This window comes from Pezoporus occidentalis, unplaced genomic scaffold, assembly GCF_034315485.1.
Source record: "Pezoporus occidentalis ecotype Australia unplaced genomic scaffold, CSIRO_AGI_Poc_V1 ctg174, whole genome shotgun sequence".
NCBI lineage: Eukaryota > Metazoa > Chordata > Aves > Psittaciformes > Psittacidae > Pezoporus > Pezoporus occidentalis.
The window spans coordinates 83,320-97,593 of NW_026913576.1; the positions used below are offsets into that span (position 1 = coordinate 83,320).

Below are 14,274 nucleotides of genomic sequence, written 5' to 3' on the forward strand. Positions count from 1 at the left end.
CCACAATTGTATAAATTTCAGCAAGTTAAAATTTTACAAAGATATCTTGGTTCTGTTTACTTCCAGATCTGTAATATGGTGTTAGGTTGCAGGATACCAGAATGAAAAAAAGCTGCCAATAATCAAAACTGAAATGGGCTCTCATGCTCCTATTGAGAAAAATGTGGAAAACAACAAAAGCATAAAACCTGGATACATAAATTAGGCTTTAGATGTCTTTCTGTTCTAGTAATGAAGACAAAAATGTTTACAGCATAGAGGCATTTGATTAAAAAAATAAATTACATCCCTTTAGCTTTGGAGGTAGTTCAAGATTTAATCCATTAATTTCATCAAACTGCTTGTAGGAAAACATTTCTGCAGTATTGAGAGCTGCCAGAATTACCTGGAATTAAGAGGGCAAAGGTAGAGACACTGTAAGTATTTTAATTCCTCTATTCACAGGTGATTTGTGTGAACACATTAAGAACACCGGTAAAGTAATGGGAATAATTTTTTTCCACTTTTTCCAAATTCAAGTGCATATGGTATGATTACATTTGATCAGGACATGAATGTCATTTCTCAGATGATTGTGTTCTGCCATTGATCATATGAAGTCAATTTAAAGTATGACATTCCTTTTACCTTTCTCAAGTAGGAAGACATTCTTGCTTCTAGTCTTAGCTCCTATAGCTATCAAATTGTGTGTATAATAAATTGTGCTTTGTTTAGAAAGTGATAACTGTAAAATACTGCCCATTCAGAGAAAAAGTACTGAGATTGAGATTGATGCCTTGAGCTTAATGCATCATAGCTGCAATCAAGCAAATTTTAGACTTCTTGCTTCTCCTATTACAGGCTATAATTCACAGAATTCTCCAGGCTTCCTGTATTTGAAAGGGAGAAAGGGGGCAAAGGGAGCATTAGAAATCCACACAGACTGGATTCACAATCTCTAAATACTAGAGTACAGAAGCTTGCATGGGCAGTGCATTGTATTTAGTAAGAAAACATTGATAAAGGGGGATTTGAACCCATGGAGAAGTAGGAGATTTGCATGTAGCCTCACTGCTTTGAGTTACCAGTCATGAATTCAAGCCCTTGGGTGGTATGCTACAGAAATGTGCACATTTTTTTGCTTGTATTGCCTAGCTCTTCTTTGGTACTAATTATCCTATATAATCCTGGATCCTGGCTGTAATTTGAATAGCGTCTAGGTTTCTTATGGACCTGGTCAAACTGAGGCTTTAGGTAAATTCCCAAACCATGGTAAGGTTCAGTCTGTGCTGGAATGCTACCTGTTATAAGCCAGTTAACTTGTTATCAGTAAAATAAATATCCAGTTGCTTTCCTTAAACTTTAGTTTCTGATTAAAATATGCATGAGATTTCTGATGTTTTTTACCCTGTACAGAGTGCAGGAATTTCCCTGTCCCTCCCCTACTCTCAACTGACCTTATTACAGTGTCGATATAACAGGTATATAAGAAATAACATAAAACAAAGTCCTTCTTGTTGATCCATGAAATAAATTAATCTTTATGGTCAGATGGTGCCAATGCCTATTGCTACACTTTTGTTTCACCACTGAAGGTGTAGTTTTACGGTTATGAAATGATTATGGGAGTTGCCAAGGGAGAAGCTAGCAGTCTTTCAAAAGCAGATGATGTAAGAGTCATTATCAGAGCACTTCTGCCTATGTGTTTCCAGGTCCCGTGTAATAGGCTAATCCCTGAGTGTCTGTGATACAAAGTTCAGATTGAATAAAACCTCTTCCAAGCAGTACGGCATGCCATGCTTCTCATACTCTCATTTCCCTTCTGATGTGCTTGTTTAGTCTTAGACTGCATGGCTGGCAAAGAAGTGTAGCAGATGTGGAGAGTCATGACCAGATATGACCAAATACTAGCAAATGCTCAGCAGTGGTGGTGGCACCGCATTCTGTCGTTGGTGGGCAGTTGCTGAAGGCACACTTGTTTCCTTTTGCTGCCAAAGAGCTGAGGATTGCACAAATTTTTACTAACGCGGTGATAAAAGCAAATTAAAAGTTTCTGGTTTTAGTATCACTACAATGCCTCTGGGAGCAATAGCTGGCAGTAAAATCCTGTTTGATGACACATGCAGTATTTGGGGTTGTTAGAGACTCTGTAGCTTGGCTGTTCCCCCAGACCACGTCCTGTTTGCTAGTGCCAGTGTTCCTGTAAGATGGTAGGTTAGTAAGGAGATGCGGTAGTAGTGCCTGGACAAAATCATAGAACTGCTCTGGATAGTTTTTGCCTAAGTGTGAGTCACGATTAAGTAACTCCTTAAAGACTCAGAAATTGATCCAGTCTTCACTGAAATCAGGGAGAGTCTTTCACACTTGGATCAGATGCTAAGGAATGCTTTGAGAAACACTGGAAGACAGTGAGGCTATCAAAGTGAGAGGGAAGACGCTGGCTCCCATCAGTTAAGAGCTAAAAAAGAAAATTAGGGAAAATGGAATATAATGATCCTCATGGATTTTAGTTTAAATACTCTGTATGTAGCTGGAGCAGCAGCAGTGTGATTTTGTTTCCTAAATGACAACTTTCACTTAAGGCTTTATTTTCTTTTCATGAAAGCCCCCTCTGCTCCTGCCAGAGTGCTATAGAGAGGATTTACTGTAAATGGAAATAAAGACCCTTGTCTTTGGGTTGAGGATCAGATAAACCAATTCACGATGCATGTTAATTAAAAATGGCTGAGTGCAAGTGTAGCCAACATCACTAAAGTCAGTTAGGCCTGTGAAGGCACCTGCTGACTTGCTTGAGGTCTGGAAGGTGTCCATGCCACACCAGGGAGAGGATGCTACAATCCAGAGTACCTCTAGCTCCTACAGAAGGATGGGACAGTAAAGACTCCTGACTTCTCTTTTGCTATTGCTTTTGCTTTGCTCTTTGACTGGAACTTTTCTCAGGCCAGTTGTAGAAGTAGTGAGTGAAATACTGGTCCTTCTAAAAACAGAATTTTGCCCTTGATTCCAGCCATGCCAAGGTTTCACCCACAGATGAAAACTGCATTGTGCCCTGTCTGGTCAAAGGTTCAAATGTGGTTCCTGGCTCCACACCCAGCTCATTTCCTAGAAAGCTGTATATTTGTGTGACAAAGTGTCAGGGTCTGGAGCCAGAGCATATGTTGTTTTATATACTCAGATGCCTGTATAGACCACTGTTGACATTGCCGGTCAGTAACACATTATCATTTGCTATTTGGTTTTGTTGCTGATAGCAAACATTACAGGAAAAAAAAAAAAAACAAACCTGTAAGCATATGCTTTTTACTGCTAACTGGTTCCAGGCGTACTTTATCCTTCAGCTTTTGGCACCCTGTTCCCAGCAGCTCACATCTGCAGCCTGCTAGCAGTGGAAGTGCTGTGCGTTGTCTACCCCACAGTAGACAGGCTTTGCCCTGTGCGTGGGGCAATACGGGCAGCAATTGCACTTGCTGGAAGCAGAGGGAGGTTTGCTGTTGGCTTCAGTGCCAGTATGGTCAGGCCATGAGCACGGATCTGCAAATCTGGTGTGCTACATTTGAGATTTTCCTGTCCTCTGGCATGCTCCTCTGCCGTGACACTTGTAAGCCCTTGAGAAGCAGGTACCTTTTCCTGCTGCAGTGACCTAACTGCCCCGAGATGGTGGCCAGCCAGGGCTCAGCATCATGGCCAGGGCAAAGAGCAAGAGAAGGGGCAACACAAGCTACACTTCTTGCTGGTGCCTTGCACTCCCCTGGGATGCTGCATATCAGCCCCGGGATGCCCACACATTGCCCATCCGTGTCATGTCATCTGGGGTGGCATCTCACATGTGGACATTCAAGTACACAGGCAAACCTGAACGAAAGCCTGGGCAAAATGTGCGCTGTGGTTTTCTATGTGTTCACACCTGTCTTCGGTGGAATCAGAATAGCCAGAGCCTTCGGGTATGTGATCACTAGAAGATCACTGAAGGTTTGTTGTCTCGGTACTAATGAGGTGGGCATTTCAGTCAGCTCTATTATGTGCAGTATAGACAGGATTTCCAGTTCCTGGTGCATTGTCTGTATGCCCTGATTAAGGGTAGCCTCCATGTATTCCAGAACCATGCTCTTGCAGGTGCAAATGTGGCAGCCTGCAGCTGTCGAACACATCTACATTAATGAACACATTTCCTGGTGTTCTGGGCCTCGGACCTACCTATGTGTATCTGCTCCTTCATACATGCCTACAGAAGGTCTTTTGTATGTAGAAAGTGCCTCTTTGTGGTCTTTCTCAGAGTACTGTCACATGTAAGGAGAGATTTAAGGTGTATGAGTGATTTTCACAGTGTACACTAATAACTTATTTTCTAAAACAGACTTGCATCATATGGAAAGGGAATTTTTAGAGGTGATCTCACTTTTAAAGCACAGTGCTAGACAGAAAAGCAGAATGAAAGACAATTGCACTGCTCTGATTCAGTAACGAGAAAGTATTTGCATTTAATTAAAAAAAAGAAGTGTTCTTAAGTTCTGATTTGGGTATGATGTTTTCAAAATAAGGCAGAACACCTGGAACTGCAAGCCCTAAAGGTAAATAGACTACAAAGCCACTTCCACATGCTTTGTGTGTTTACACTGCTTGTTATATACATCATGTTTGGAAATACATCATTGTATGTACCTTTTGGTCTTGTATGTCTATTGTTTTCACCGCAGAATATATTAGTTGATGTGTATTCTAGCCCACAGCAAACCACAGGAAAACATAGGACAGCTAATGATAGCTGATGCCATATTGCTCTGGGGTAAAAAGACCTGAGTAGCATGAAGGATTTCCGAGGTTCTTATACGTATGGATGTAGCCAATGCCGTAATGTCAATTAGGATATAAAATCAAACAGCAAACTGAATTGATCACAATCCTGAAAAAATCTTTCCTATTTTTCAAATAGGTGGAGGAGAGAGTCAACAGCCATATTTGCTGGAGCAGTGAACCAGATTGCCTTGACTGGAACCATTACTCACTTGCACCTTTGACGGCAGCAGCCAGGTAGGAGAGCAAAGAAAGGGTGGGGTTGAGAGAGTGAGCCAGAGTGAATAATTATTCATTTTCAGAAGGGTAAACATGGAAGTCACTATTATTTAAATACTGATTACATGTGCTTTTGTTGCAATGGAAGTCAGCTCTTTTTGTAATCAGAAGCATTTCTTCTCTGGGACAGGGTATGTTTTTATTCACTTGAAGGTGCTGTCTTTGCTTTGGTTTGCCCCTTTCCCTTCTCTCTGCAGTTCTTACATCAAGCATGCAGGGAGCACACTTGTTGAGCCAAATAAACAGAAAAATGTACTTGTAAAAATACAAGAAGAAATGGTGGATGGGGTTTTGATATCTGAAATGTTTTATTGGGGTTTTTTTGTTTTATCTGTAGATTGTCCTGAAGTGTAAGTTGGTGATTTCTCTTGACCGTCTTGCCATTTCAAGTGCAGCATTAACAGTACTATTTGAAGTTTATTTACTCCTCTGGGCCTTAAACATTTTGGGCACATAGAAACTACAGTTATGAAGGTGCTGACATTGTAGTATAATAACACCCAAGCTACCTTAAAGTTAGTGGATCCCCAATAGTCTTACTATGGCATCAAGTAGGTAATTCAGAAGCCAGTTTATCTTGTCAAGAAAAGGTGTGTTTTGATCTCCTCACTGCAGCTCCATGTTTATTTGGAGTGGTAATCACAGGTTGGACAGGTTTCACATTGATGTTGTCTCAAAAACTGTGCCTGCGTGCAGGACAGTTCATTTTATTGCAGTAGGAGACCTGAAGCACTGAGAATCTCCTCTAATCTTCTCTGTACGGGAATTGTTAGCCCTCAGAATTTAATGAGACTTGATTGAAATAGTGACAAGAAAAAGTTTAATCCTTGTCATTGGCCTTCTATTTTTATTTTTATTTTTTTTTTAATTATCCAATATTTATCTGCAATCATAGCATCTAGGCATATAAGGAAGACATCGGAGATTCCCATTTGGTACCATGATCACAGAAGGTGTTCAAAGTAAATGCAGAGCATATTTTGAGGTAAACCGCCCAGATTTTTCAGGACTGTGTAAATGGTGTTGGGCCTATGTTTCATTCTATATATGAAGTAAAGAATGGAGAGGGTTAAATTGAGATGGGCTATCCCCTGAGCCTTGTCTCAGACCTGGAACTGATCCCAGATATTCTGCAGTCCAGGATGGTTGCTATATGGGGTATCTCTTCTTATGGATTCCTCTCCAAGTCCTTGCAATGGAATCTGTCTGTCTGCATGGCAGCCTTTCCCTTATGTAGTGTCTAAGAGCTAACAAAGATCTTTCCACACAGCCTGGGATCAGAGGTGGGTGGGTGAGAGGGGTGCAAACTGATGGCTGTCAGCAGGGGGGGTACCAACAAACGTGTCAGCAAAAAAAGAAGGTATCATCCCTGCCAGAGGTCCTGTGGAATTTATGTTGAAAGTTCAGCAGGAAAACAAACTGTCCTCATGCACCCCTGAGCTCTGTTGCCAGTTTGGGAAGCATTAGCAGCGTGTGAAATTTATAAGCAGGAGTAACGGAATACTTACTCCTGCAGTACAGAAACCTAGCCACGTCCTGACTCACCAGGCAGGATTTAAGTGGAAAACTGAGAACTTTGGTACACAAGAGCATGGCAGCCGTCCTCTCGAATGGGTTTTTAGCATGAATTTTTCAGGTTTCATTAGCGTGTAACTTAATGGTACTTCTGTGCATTGGGCCCTTCTTCCTGTGGCTCTCTTGTACGCTGAGAGCTCTCCCTGGTAATGTGTCAGTCATGTAATGGCATGCTTTACTTTTTTGTTTGGAACAACTCAGTTTTAGAATAGATGCTCTCAATTAACGTAGTTCAGACCAAACTTATTGTACCTATGATAATATGTACTGCTACCTTGTGTACTAAGGATATTAAGGCAAGCACTTAATACTGATAGGGTAGTAAATAACACTGTGTGAGCTAATAAAAGGCTCCCATTAAGAAACTGAGCCCTATTACTCCCTACTTTACAGGTGAAAGCTCTCAGTCTGATTCGACCACTAGATAATGCAGTGGTAGGAAGGCACATTTTCTCTGAAGACCAGGGCATGCAATGCTGCCAAACCAGCATTCCTAGGCACCCCTGCAGGGAATGATCCTTGCAGCAGAGTGAGATTGCACAAGCTGTGGTGTGGAGGACTAGCTGCCTTATTCTGACTGAGAATCCTTTGAAGATACTGGTCCCAATTCTCTACTGCCTGAAACCTTTTGCTATTTATACCTGGGTAAAGTGAATGCTGAGCAAGCATGAAATGCCACTACCTTAATGCTAAAAGAGCTGTTATCCACTTTGCCCAAATATAAATGACTGTGAAAAGGGTGAAGAAAGTTCAAGGTCTCTCTTTTTGTTACAACGTTGCCCGCAGATACTGCGTCTCGTTGCTGACAGTGTGAACAGGAGGCGGCTGTACTGGCGGCAGTTTAAGCTCGAGATGTGGAAACTCAGGGGGAAGCAAGAGCACTCATTTCTTGACCCGCTATTAGTCAGAGGGAGGAAAAAACATGTTTCTTCCTTCACATCCAAGAGGTGACCGGGCAGGGTGGTGGGACAACGCATTCATTTGCTACCCTGACGGCCTGGGGGCGGGAAGAAAGACGCTTGAAAACATCCGGAGGCGGTAGAAACGGGGGCTGCCACTCCGGTGCTCCGAGTCTCCTTCTCACCCCCCGGCCACGAATCGCCGCCGACGCTGCGGTGCTGCCGCCGGCCCCGCCGCTCCACTGCCCGGCGGCGGGGAGCAGTGCGCGCTTCTGCGGGTGCGCGCCAGCGGGGCTGCCGGCTGCGGAGAGCTGTGCGGTGCGCGCCTGCGGGGGGAACGGCGGAGGCGCTGGTAGCCGCGGGCTGCTGTCTGCCGCAGCTGCAGGCTTGCGGCCCTTGTCCCCTCGGGCAGCAGCGGAGCCCCATACCCCCAAAACCCCAATCAGGACTCGGTTAGTGAAACCTAACAACTTAGCTTCGGTTTTCCGCTGTACGCAGTCTGTGCCTGATGCGTGCTCTGCGCAGCCACAGCCACACAGGCAGTGTGATAGCTGGCAGCACATTGACGTGCCGTGTGTTGGAAGGACACGGCCCTTGAAATCCTCTGGCACCACAAGCTGCCGCTTTCAAACTAGAACAGAGACAGATGAGGATAATGGGAAGGAGAAATTCAGCGTTGCGTGTTGTAAAATTGAATCTTAAAAACCCTGGACACTTTTGGCAGTATTTCATGTCTTGTAAATAGAACCCGTATATATTCAAGCATATTTTAAGCAGAATATAGTGTACTGCAGTTTCTGCTGTCTAAGCAAGTATCTTGGTAGAGTAATTTAAAAATGTGTCTTTTTCTTTTCCTTTTTTATTTTTTTTTTTGAGCCAGCACTGCACCAGTTAAATAGCACTGTGGTCCATGCTGGGTGTGCTGGCTGCATGTCTGTACACCTCCTGGAGGCCCTAAGGGCATGCAGGAGCTGCCCTGGGACAGAGTGAGGTCCTCAGCAGCTGGCTCTGAGCAGAGCTGTGTGTGGATTGCATGTTGCAGTGCACATAATGGGACCCATTTAAAACGCAAGAAATGCAAATCATTTTGAATCACAGGACGGTTTAGGTCAGAAGGGACTTTAAAGGTAATTTAGTTCCAGCCTAGTACCATGGGCAGGGACCAGTTAACACCTATGTAAATCTCTGTTTATGTGACTGTAATTTCTTCAAGTAATTTGTCTTTTGTTAGGGGTAAGAGGTCATAACAGTATTGACACTGAATAACACTCAATGGATTAATTTTACATAACTTCCAACACATGTATGTATCTCTTCACATCTGTATTTTCCTCTGAAAATAACCTAAGCCTAGGATTCAAGGCTTGCAGCTTCAATGAAGGCAAGACATCTTCATTGAAGAAGAGTGAACAAGTGCAGTTTCAAATCCGACAGTGCCATATATGCAGAAATATTGTAATATGCCATGCTGTAAGAAGGAAATGTGATGTTATGAGGGTGGTGAGGCACTGGCAAAGGTTGCCCAGAGAAGCTGTGGCAGCCCCATCCCTGGAAGTGTTCAAGGCCAGGTCAGACAGGGCTTTCAGCAACCTGGTCTAGTGGAAAGTGTCCCTGCCCATGGCAGGGGGGTTGGAACCAGATGACCTTTGAGGTCCGTTCCAACCCAAACCATTCTGTGATTCTATGATTCTGTGTTGGTCTTTAAAAGTAATCCTGTGAGCCTTGCTTTTTGTTGCTGTGTTCTTATCAGAAATCTGAAGAATCTACATTTTTTAAAAATTGCATAATACCCAGTAAGTACCCTGTGCAGATCTGTGTGAGCAGAGCCTCGTGCTCACGCATGCTTTGCTAAACAGTTCTGAGACTGCAAAGGCTCAGCCAGCTGGGAATCTCAGATCCACACTAGCAGTTATCTCCAGATGGCTGCACTCTTACTTTGTACCAAGCCTTCTAGCATCTCAGTGTTCGCATGTTCGGAATGATGATGTATACTGTTCCACTTGTTTTTTGCCAGAAAATGTACAGGGCATTGTATGAGAAGATTTGACACATGGTATAGCTCTAAGGGGGGGGGGGGGGGGGTTAGAAAAGGGGAAAGGAAAAGGACAGGAAAGGAAAGAAGTAAGAAAATGCAGCAAAAAAAGTGGCAGAGTAATGAATTCAGTCTGACTGGCAAATACAATTTGACTGCAAGTTGTGAATTTCATTGAATTTGATCCAAGAAAGACACAGCTGAGCAATATGCAGGAAGCAATCTTTTCCTAGAAGTATGCAGCTCCAAACCATACAAATTCTTCCACCGGTCATAAAATGTCTGTGCACCACTGAACCTGTGTAATCAGATACTTTTGAGGAGAAAGCGATGTATTGAGACAGTCAACTGAAGAATAACAAAAGCCATCACTGAATGCAGCATTTTGAAAGAAGAAAACCTATGTAATTTGAAGTTGGCCAATGAAGCCCTAGTGATAAGGACAGTTAATCATTTCTGGTGCAGCTGTTTCCTGACATTTCTGCAAAATGTTGTGGAAAATTAATGAAGGTTGGTTCAGTAATGGTTTCAGGCTTGACTAGTGGAAAATATGACAGTATTTCCATCGGCAATTAAGAACAAGCAAGGCTCCTCTTTTTTTTTTTTTTTTTTTTTTTTTTCCGTAGGGGAAGTGGTATGCACTTTGTACTGCACAGGAAACTGTAGACTTGAGAGCAGCTGTGTGATAGAAACAGGTATGCAGAGAATATGGAGAAGAGCCTGGGTCTTCTTATCACGTGTGTTTCAGTGTAGTAGAACTATCACTGTTACATACTGGAAAAAACTATAGCTTGTGGAGTATTCCTTTGAGTGTCCAACTCTGAAAATAAATGCCCTTCTTCTCAGTTCAATAGCAAAGCTTGTATAAGTGAGGGTTTCACTGCGATTGTCTTTTATTACTATGATGTCCCAAAAGAATAACTCCTTTAGGAGGGTTTTAAACTGATCTCTGAAGTTCACATTGCTTGCAGCTCGATCTCGGTGTGTATGATTTTCACAGCCGTGCAGCACACCATGGTGAGCACATGTGGTTGCTGCGCTCCCTGGGCACAGAGCAGCAGCGTCTCTGCTATATAACTGGCTGGCCACCATGTGACTGGGGTTGACGGGAACTTGTTGGCCTCGTGCAGTATGGACGTGGGCTGTGCATGTGTGCAAGCTCTCTCTCATATGTGTGACTGTAGTGTTGCAGATAGCCAGCAAGCATGCGGTTTAGAAACACGAGCATGGCTAGGGGGTACTTTTCCATCGCAGATCAGCATAGTTGAAAGTCACTATAGCAGCTGAGCAGTGGCCTTTGTCCACGCCTTCACCTCGAAGCCTGCAGCATCTGGCAGGCAGCCAGCTGCCGACAGCCTCCTCAATGGCACGCTGGGGTTCCCACTCCTGCCACAGCTCTGCTGTGCTTGAGCTCCTCCAGCTCAGCATGGCTTGGGGAATACTGGATCCACTACTCTGTTAGATAGGCTGTAAGGGACAGAAAGTGGGCAGGAAAGAGGTAACTAGTGCTCTTGGGAGTAAGTTGTGAAGACGAGTCCTGTACTGTCAGTAGAATTAACTTGTTTACTCACTGGCATCTACATTTTATTTTGTGTTTAAAATGCATTAGGGTGAAAATACAGGGCTGGTATAGAAATACTGTAAGTCATTGCAATGTTTAGATGAATGGTGTTCACCTTAACATTGCAATGTTTAGGTGCTCAGTACCCTTCTGTACTGTGAGGGATTGTACAAACCTGCCTAATTTAATAGCTTTTTTGTTTATCTGACTTTCTGAGATACTTTTGAGTCCTTCCATAAATACAATTTGTAGCCTGTTTTACTCAGTATGATGATTCATGCTAAAGTGGTTGATAGAAGATGCATTATAATGAATGGTTTACACTTTCCTAATATCATTCTGTAAAGGAGATGTTTGCTCAGTGCTCCTCCTGCAAAATTAGAAGACCCTTAGTGAGCTCACTAAAAATGTCTTACTCTCTGTAATGTTAGCTGTGAAGTGTGTAGTTCTTATTGATGGATTTAAGCCAGTGTAAAGCAGTAACAGTCAAGCTACATCCATGATTTGTGACCATTCACATAATCACATAAAAGTCAGCTCCATGTTCTTTCTTCCTAGTGCAGATCTTCTATGAGGAGTTTAAGACTCTCAAGCCTGCAGTCCCTAGAGCACGTAAACCTGTTGCTGATGTCAGTGACAGCGTTACCAGTATCAGAGCATTAGGGACAGCTCATATATAACAGCTGTAATTAATCTTGATTTGGGACATTAAAAGATTAATCCTTCAAGCATCCGGTCTGTAAACACGTGCGTATTGACGCTGCAGGCAATACACTGTTGTGCCTGCAGTGGGACAGCTTGTGTGCTGCAGAGTATGCATGGGAGTGAGGGAAAGATGAGGGCTCTGCTTTTGCTGTTTATCTGATGTGGGAAATCCGAGGGTTCTGGCACAGACATGAGCTGCTTTTAAACTTCTCAGCATGAGGGCTGTGCCTACAGCTGCTTAGGAATTTCCCATAAAAGCAATTTGTCAATTGAAAACGGAATTTCCACAAGAACAAGTTTTCCACTGGAAAATCTCCATATTGCTATTTTTATTTTTTTTGGTTTTGTTTTCCCATGGAAATCTCTGAATGAAATACTTCCCTTTAAGTCACCTTACTCCATGAAGATCTTTGATAAGCTGAACTGAGCTAAAACGGTTTCAGTTGCCGTTAAGTTGCATATGCCTGTTATGCAGACTGCATTCACCTCATAGCAAATGGCAGTACAAAAACTTCATGCTGAAGAAGTTCTTGTGGGCAGGTCACCTTGACAGTTCTCCATGTTTCACACTGTATTGCGGTCACCCGTGTGAAAAAGTCTACTAACTACTGAAAAGACAACGTCATAGTGAAACAGATTCTAAAACGGAGGCCCCAAGCCCTGGGAAACCAGAGGAGAGTTGGCCATTTGTGATCTTATATCTTTGCTGTTCAAACCCAGTTTCCCAAATTTTCGCTTACTTTTGACTGGTTAATTTAAAATGTCTGTGGGGGCTGTAAAACTTTTGGATTCTGTGTGAGATTAATGGGGAATAAAAAGTAAGTACATTTAAGTGATTGTAAAATTGGCTAAGGTGACATGATCGAAGTAAAGGACTCCCACACACGTCTTGCTTTATTGCCTGCCCTAACAGTCCCTATTGTAAATATATTGTAAATATAACAGACAGCTGGGACATTACTGGAGGTGCCTGGACACTTGGTGCTGAGCATATGGGAAGGGAGAGCAATGATGCTGACACCAGCATCGTTGTGTCACTCAGTGACCTCTTATGGATGAATGTTAAAAAAGAATGAATGCACATAGCACTTTTACTTTTTAACAATTTGAATAGTTCACAAAGTTTTGTAATAGGTGCTGTGTTCTCCTTATGGTGCCATTATCTCCAGACTTTTATGAATATTTTTCTTTGCCTTGCTGTCCCTCAGTGGTTTTTCATCCTGCTCTCATTTAGACATAAGGCTACTTAAATGAGGCAGTTCTACTTAAAGGACTAAGCCTTTGACTATATTGCATGGTGACCAGCTGGCAGATTTGGTGGTAGTGGCTGGTGGCATGCGGAGAGGGCTATTCTTTTTTTCCTGTGCAGCCTCAAATAAGCCAGTCTCTGTTTCCCTCTTACTTGGATTGAATGGTAGAGCTTACCAAAGATATATTGGATATACTCATAAATGTCCCCGAGGGAAACATCCCCCAGAAGGAAATGGACTGTACTAGAAAGCACATTGGATGACAGCCACTGCCCTGGAGGAAACTCACTATCTACATGAGGCTGATGGTGCAGATTTTTTCACCTCTTGCACACAGGAAGGAGCATGGCAGATGTCTGGCTTTCCTTCAGGCAGCCTCCTCTGTGCTTCTCAGAAAGGCACGGGAGTTGTGGTTAAATATTACAGTCTAACCTTTTAGTTGCTCACAGATTGAACAGGAGCTAAGTAACTTTAAACCATTAGCTCCATTTTAAGTATCTCTTTCACGGGACGAAGGGCAGTTGACTCTCAGTCATATCTTCCAAATGAATAACTCAGTTAACATCCCAGGCTACCCTTATCTACCGCAGAGCATAGTGCTAGTGTAGTGTATCTAGTGAAATAGATAAGTGCAAAGGTCCTCCTCTGTCCCTCGTTCTGCCCCTCATGGGATTCCTTCTGTTTCCCCTCTTAATTTGTCCATCATAGCTTTCACTGGGCACTGTGAATCACATTTCTGAATGCTGACTGCTAGATCTAAACCTTCTTGCTTCTGGGAGGACGGGAGCGACAGCTTATGAAGAAGTTGCTTGATTGTGGAGTCAGGAGGGCTTTTTGAAAGCTCAGTCATTAGTCCTGCCAGCATCCCTATTCTCACCAGAGGGTGCTGGGAGCCCTCCTTTCCCTGAATCTTTCAGCTTCCCCATTGCTCAGCTGCCCCAGTGGTGCTGAGGACAAAGGTGACAGATCTGAGTTGAAAGAAGAGATGCACATAAGGACTGGTCATTTATTCTTCATATAAATATGTCAAAATTGCCCTAGGAGATGCCAACATAACTCACTTAAATTCAGCTGAACACCAAATAAGCTTTCCATGCTAAGGGCAAAGACTTAATTGTACCTGAAAAGCTGAACACAGTTTCAAAGATAAAACAATGTGACATCCCCATTTCCACCTGTGTGTACTGTCCTTTGGGGATAAAA

The 14,274-nt window shown here is 43.1% G+C and overlaps 1 protein-coding gene across 13 annotated transcripts in view; it reads left to right on the forward strand.

Annotated features, from left to right (window-relative positions):
• The window catches only part of HIVEP2 (HIVEP zinc finger 2), a 140,550-nt gene that overhangs the window by 83,313 nt on the left and 42,963 nt on the right, over positions 1 to 14,274 (forward strand). For 10 of the 13 annotated variants that reach the window (XM_062614256.1, XM_062614255.1, XM_062614262.1 and 7 more), the window contains one exon: positions 4,910 to 5,007. The gene's annotated coding sequence lies outside the window, so the exon portion shown is untranslated. Of the gene's footprint in view, positions 1 to 3,449; positions 3,949 to 4,909; positions 5,008 to 9,621; positions 10,066 to 10,181; positions 10,251 to 14,274 lie in introns of those variants that run through there. The other 3 variants (XM_062614263.1, XM_062614267.1, XM_062614268.1) reach the window with 3 other exon arrangements.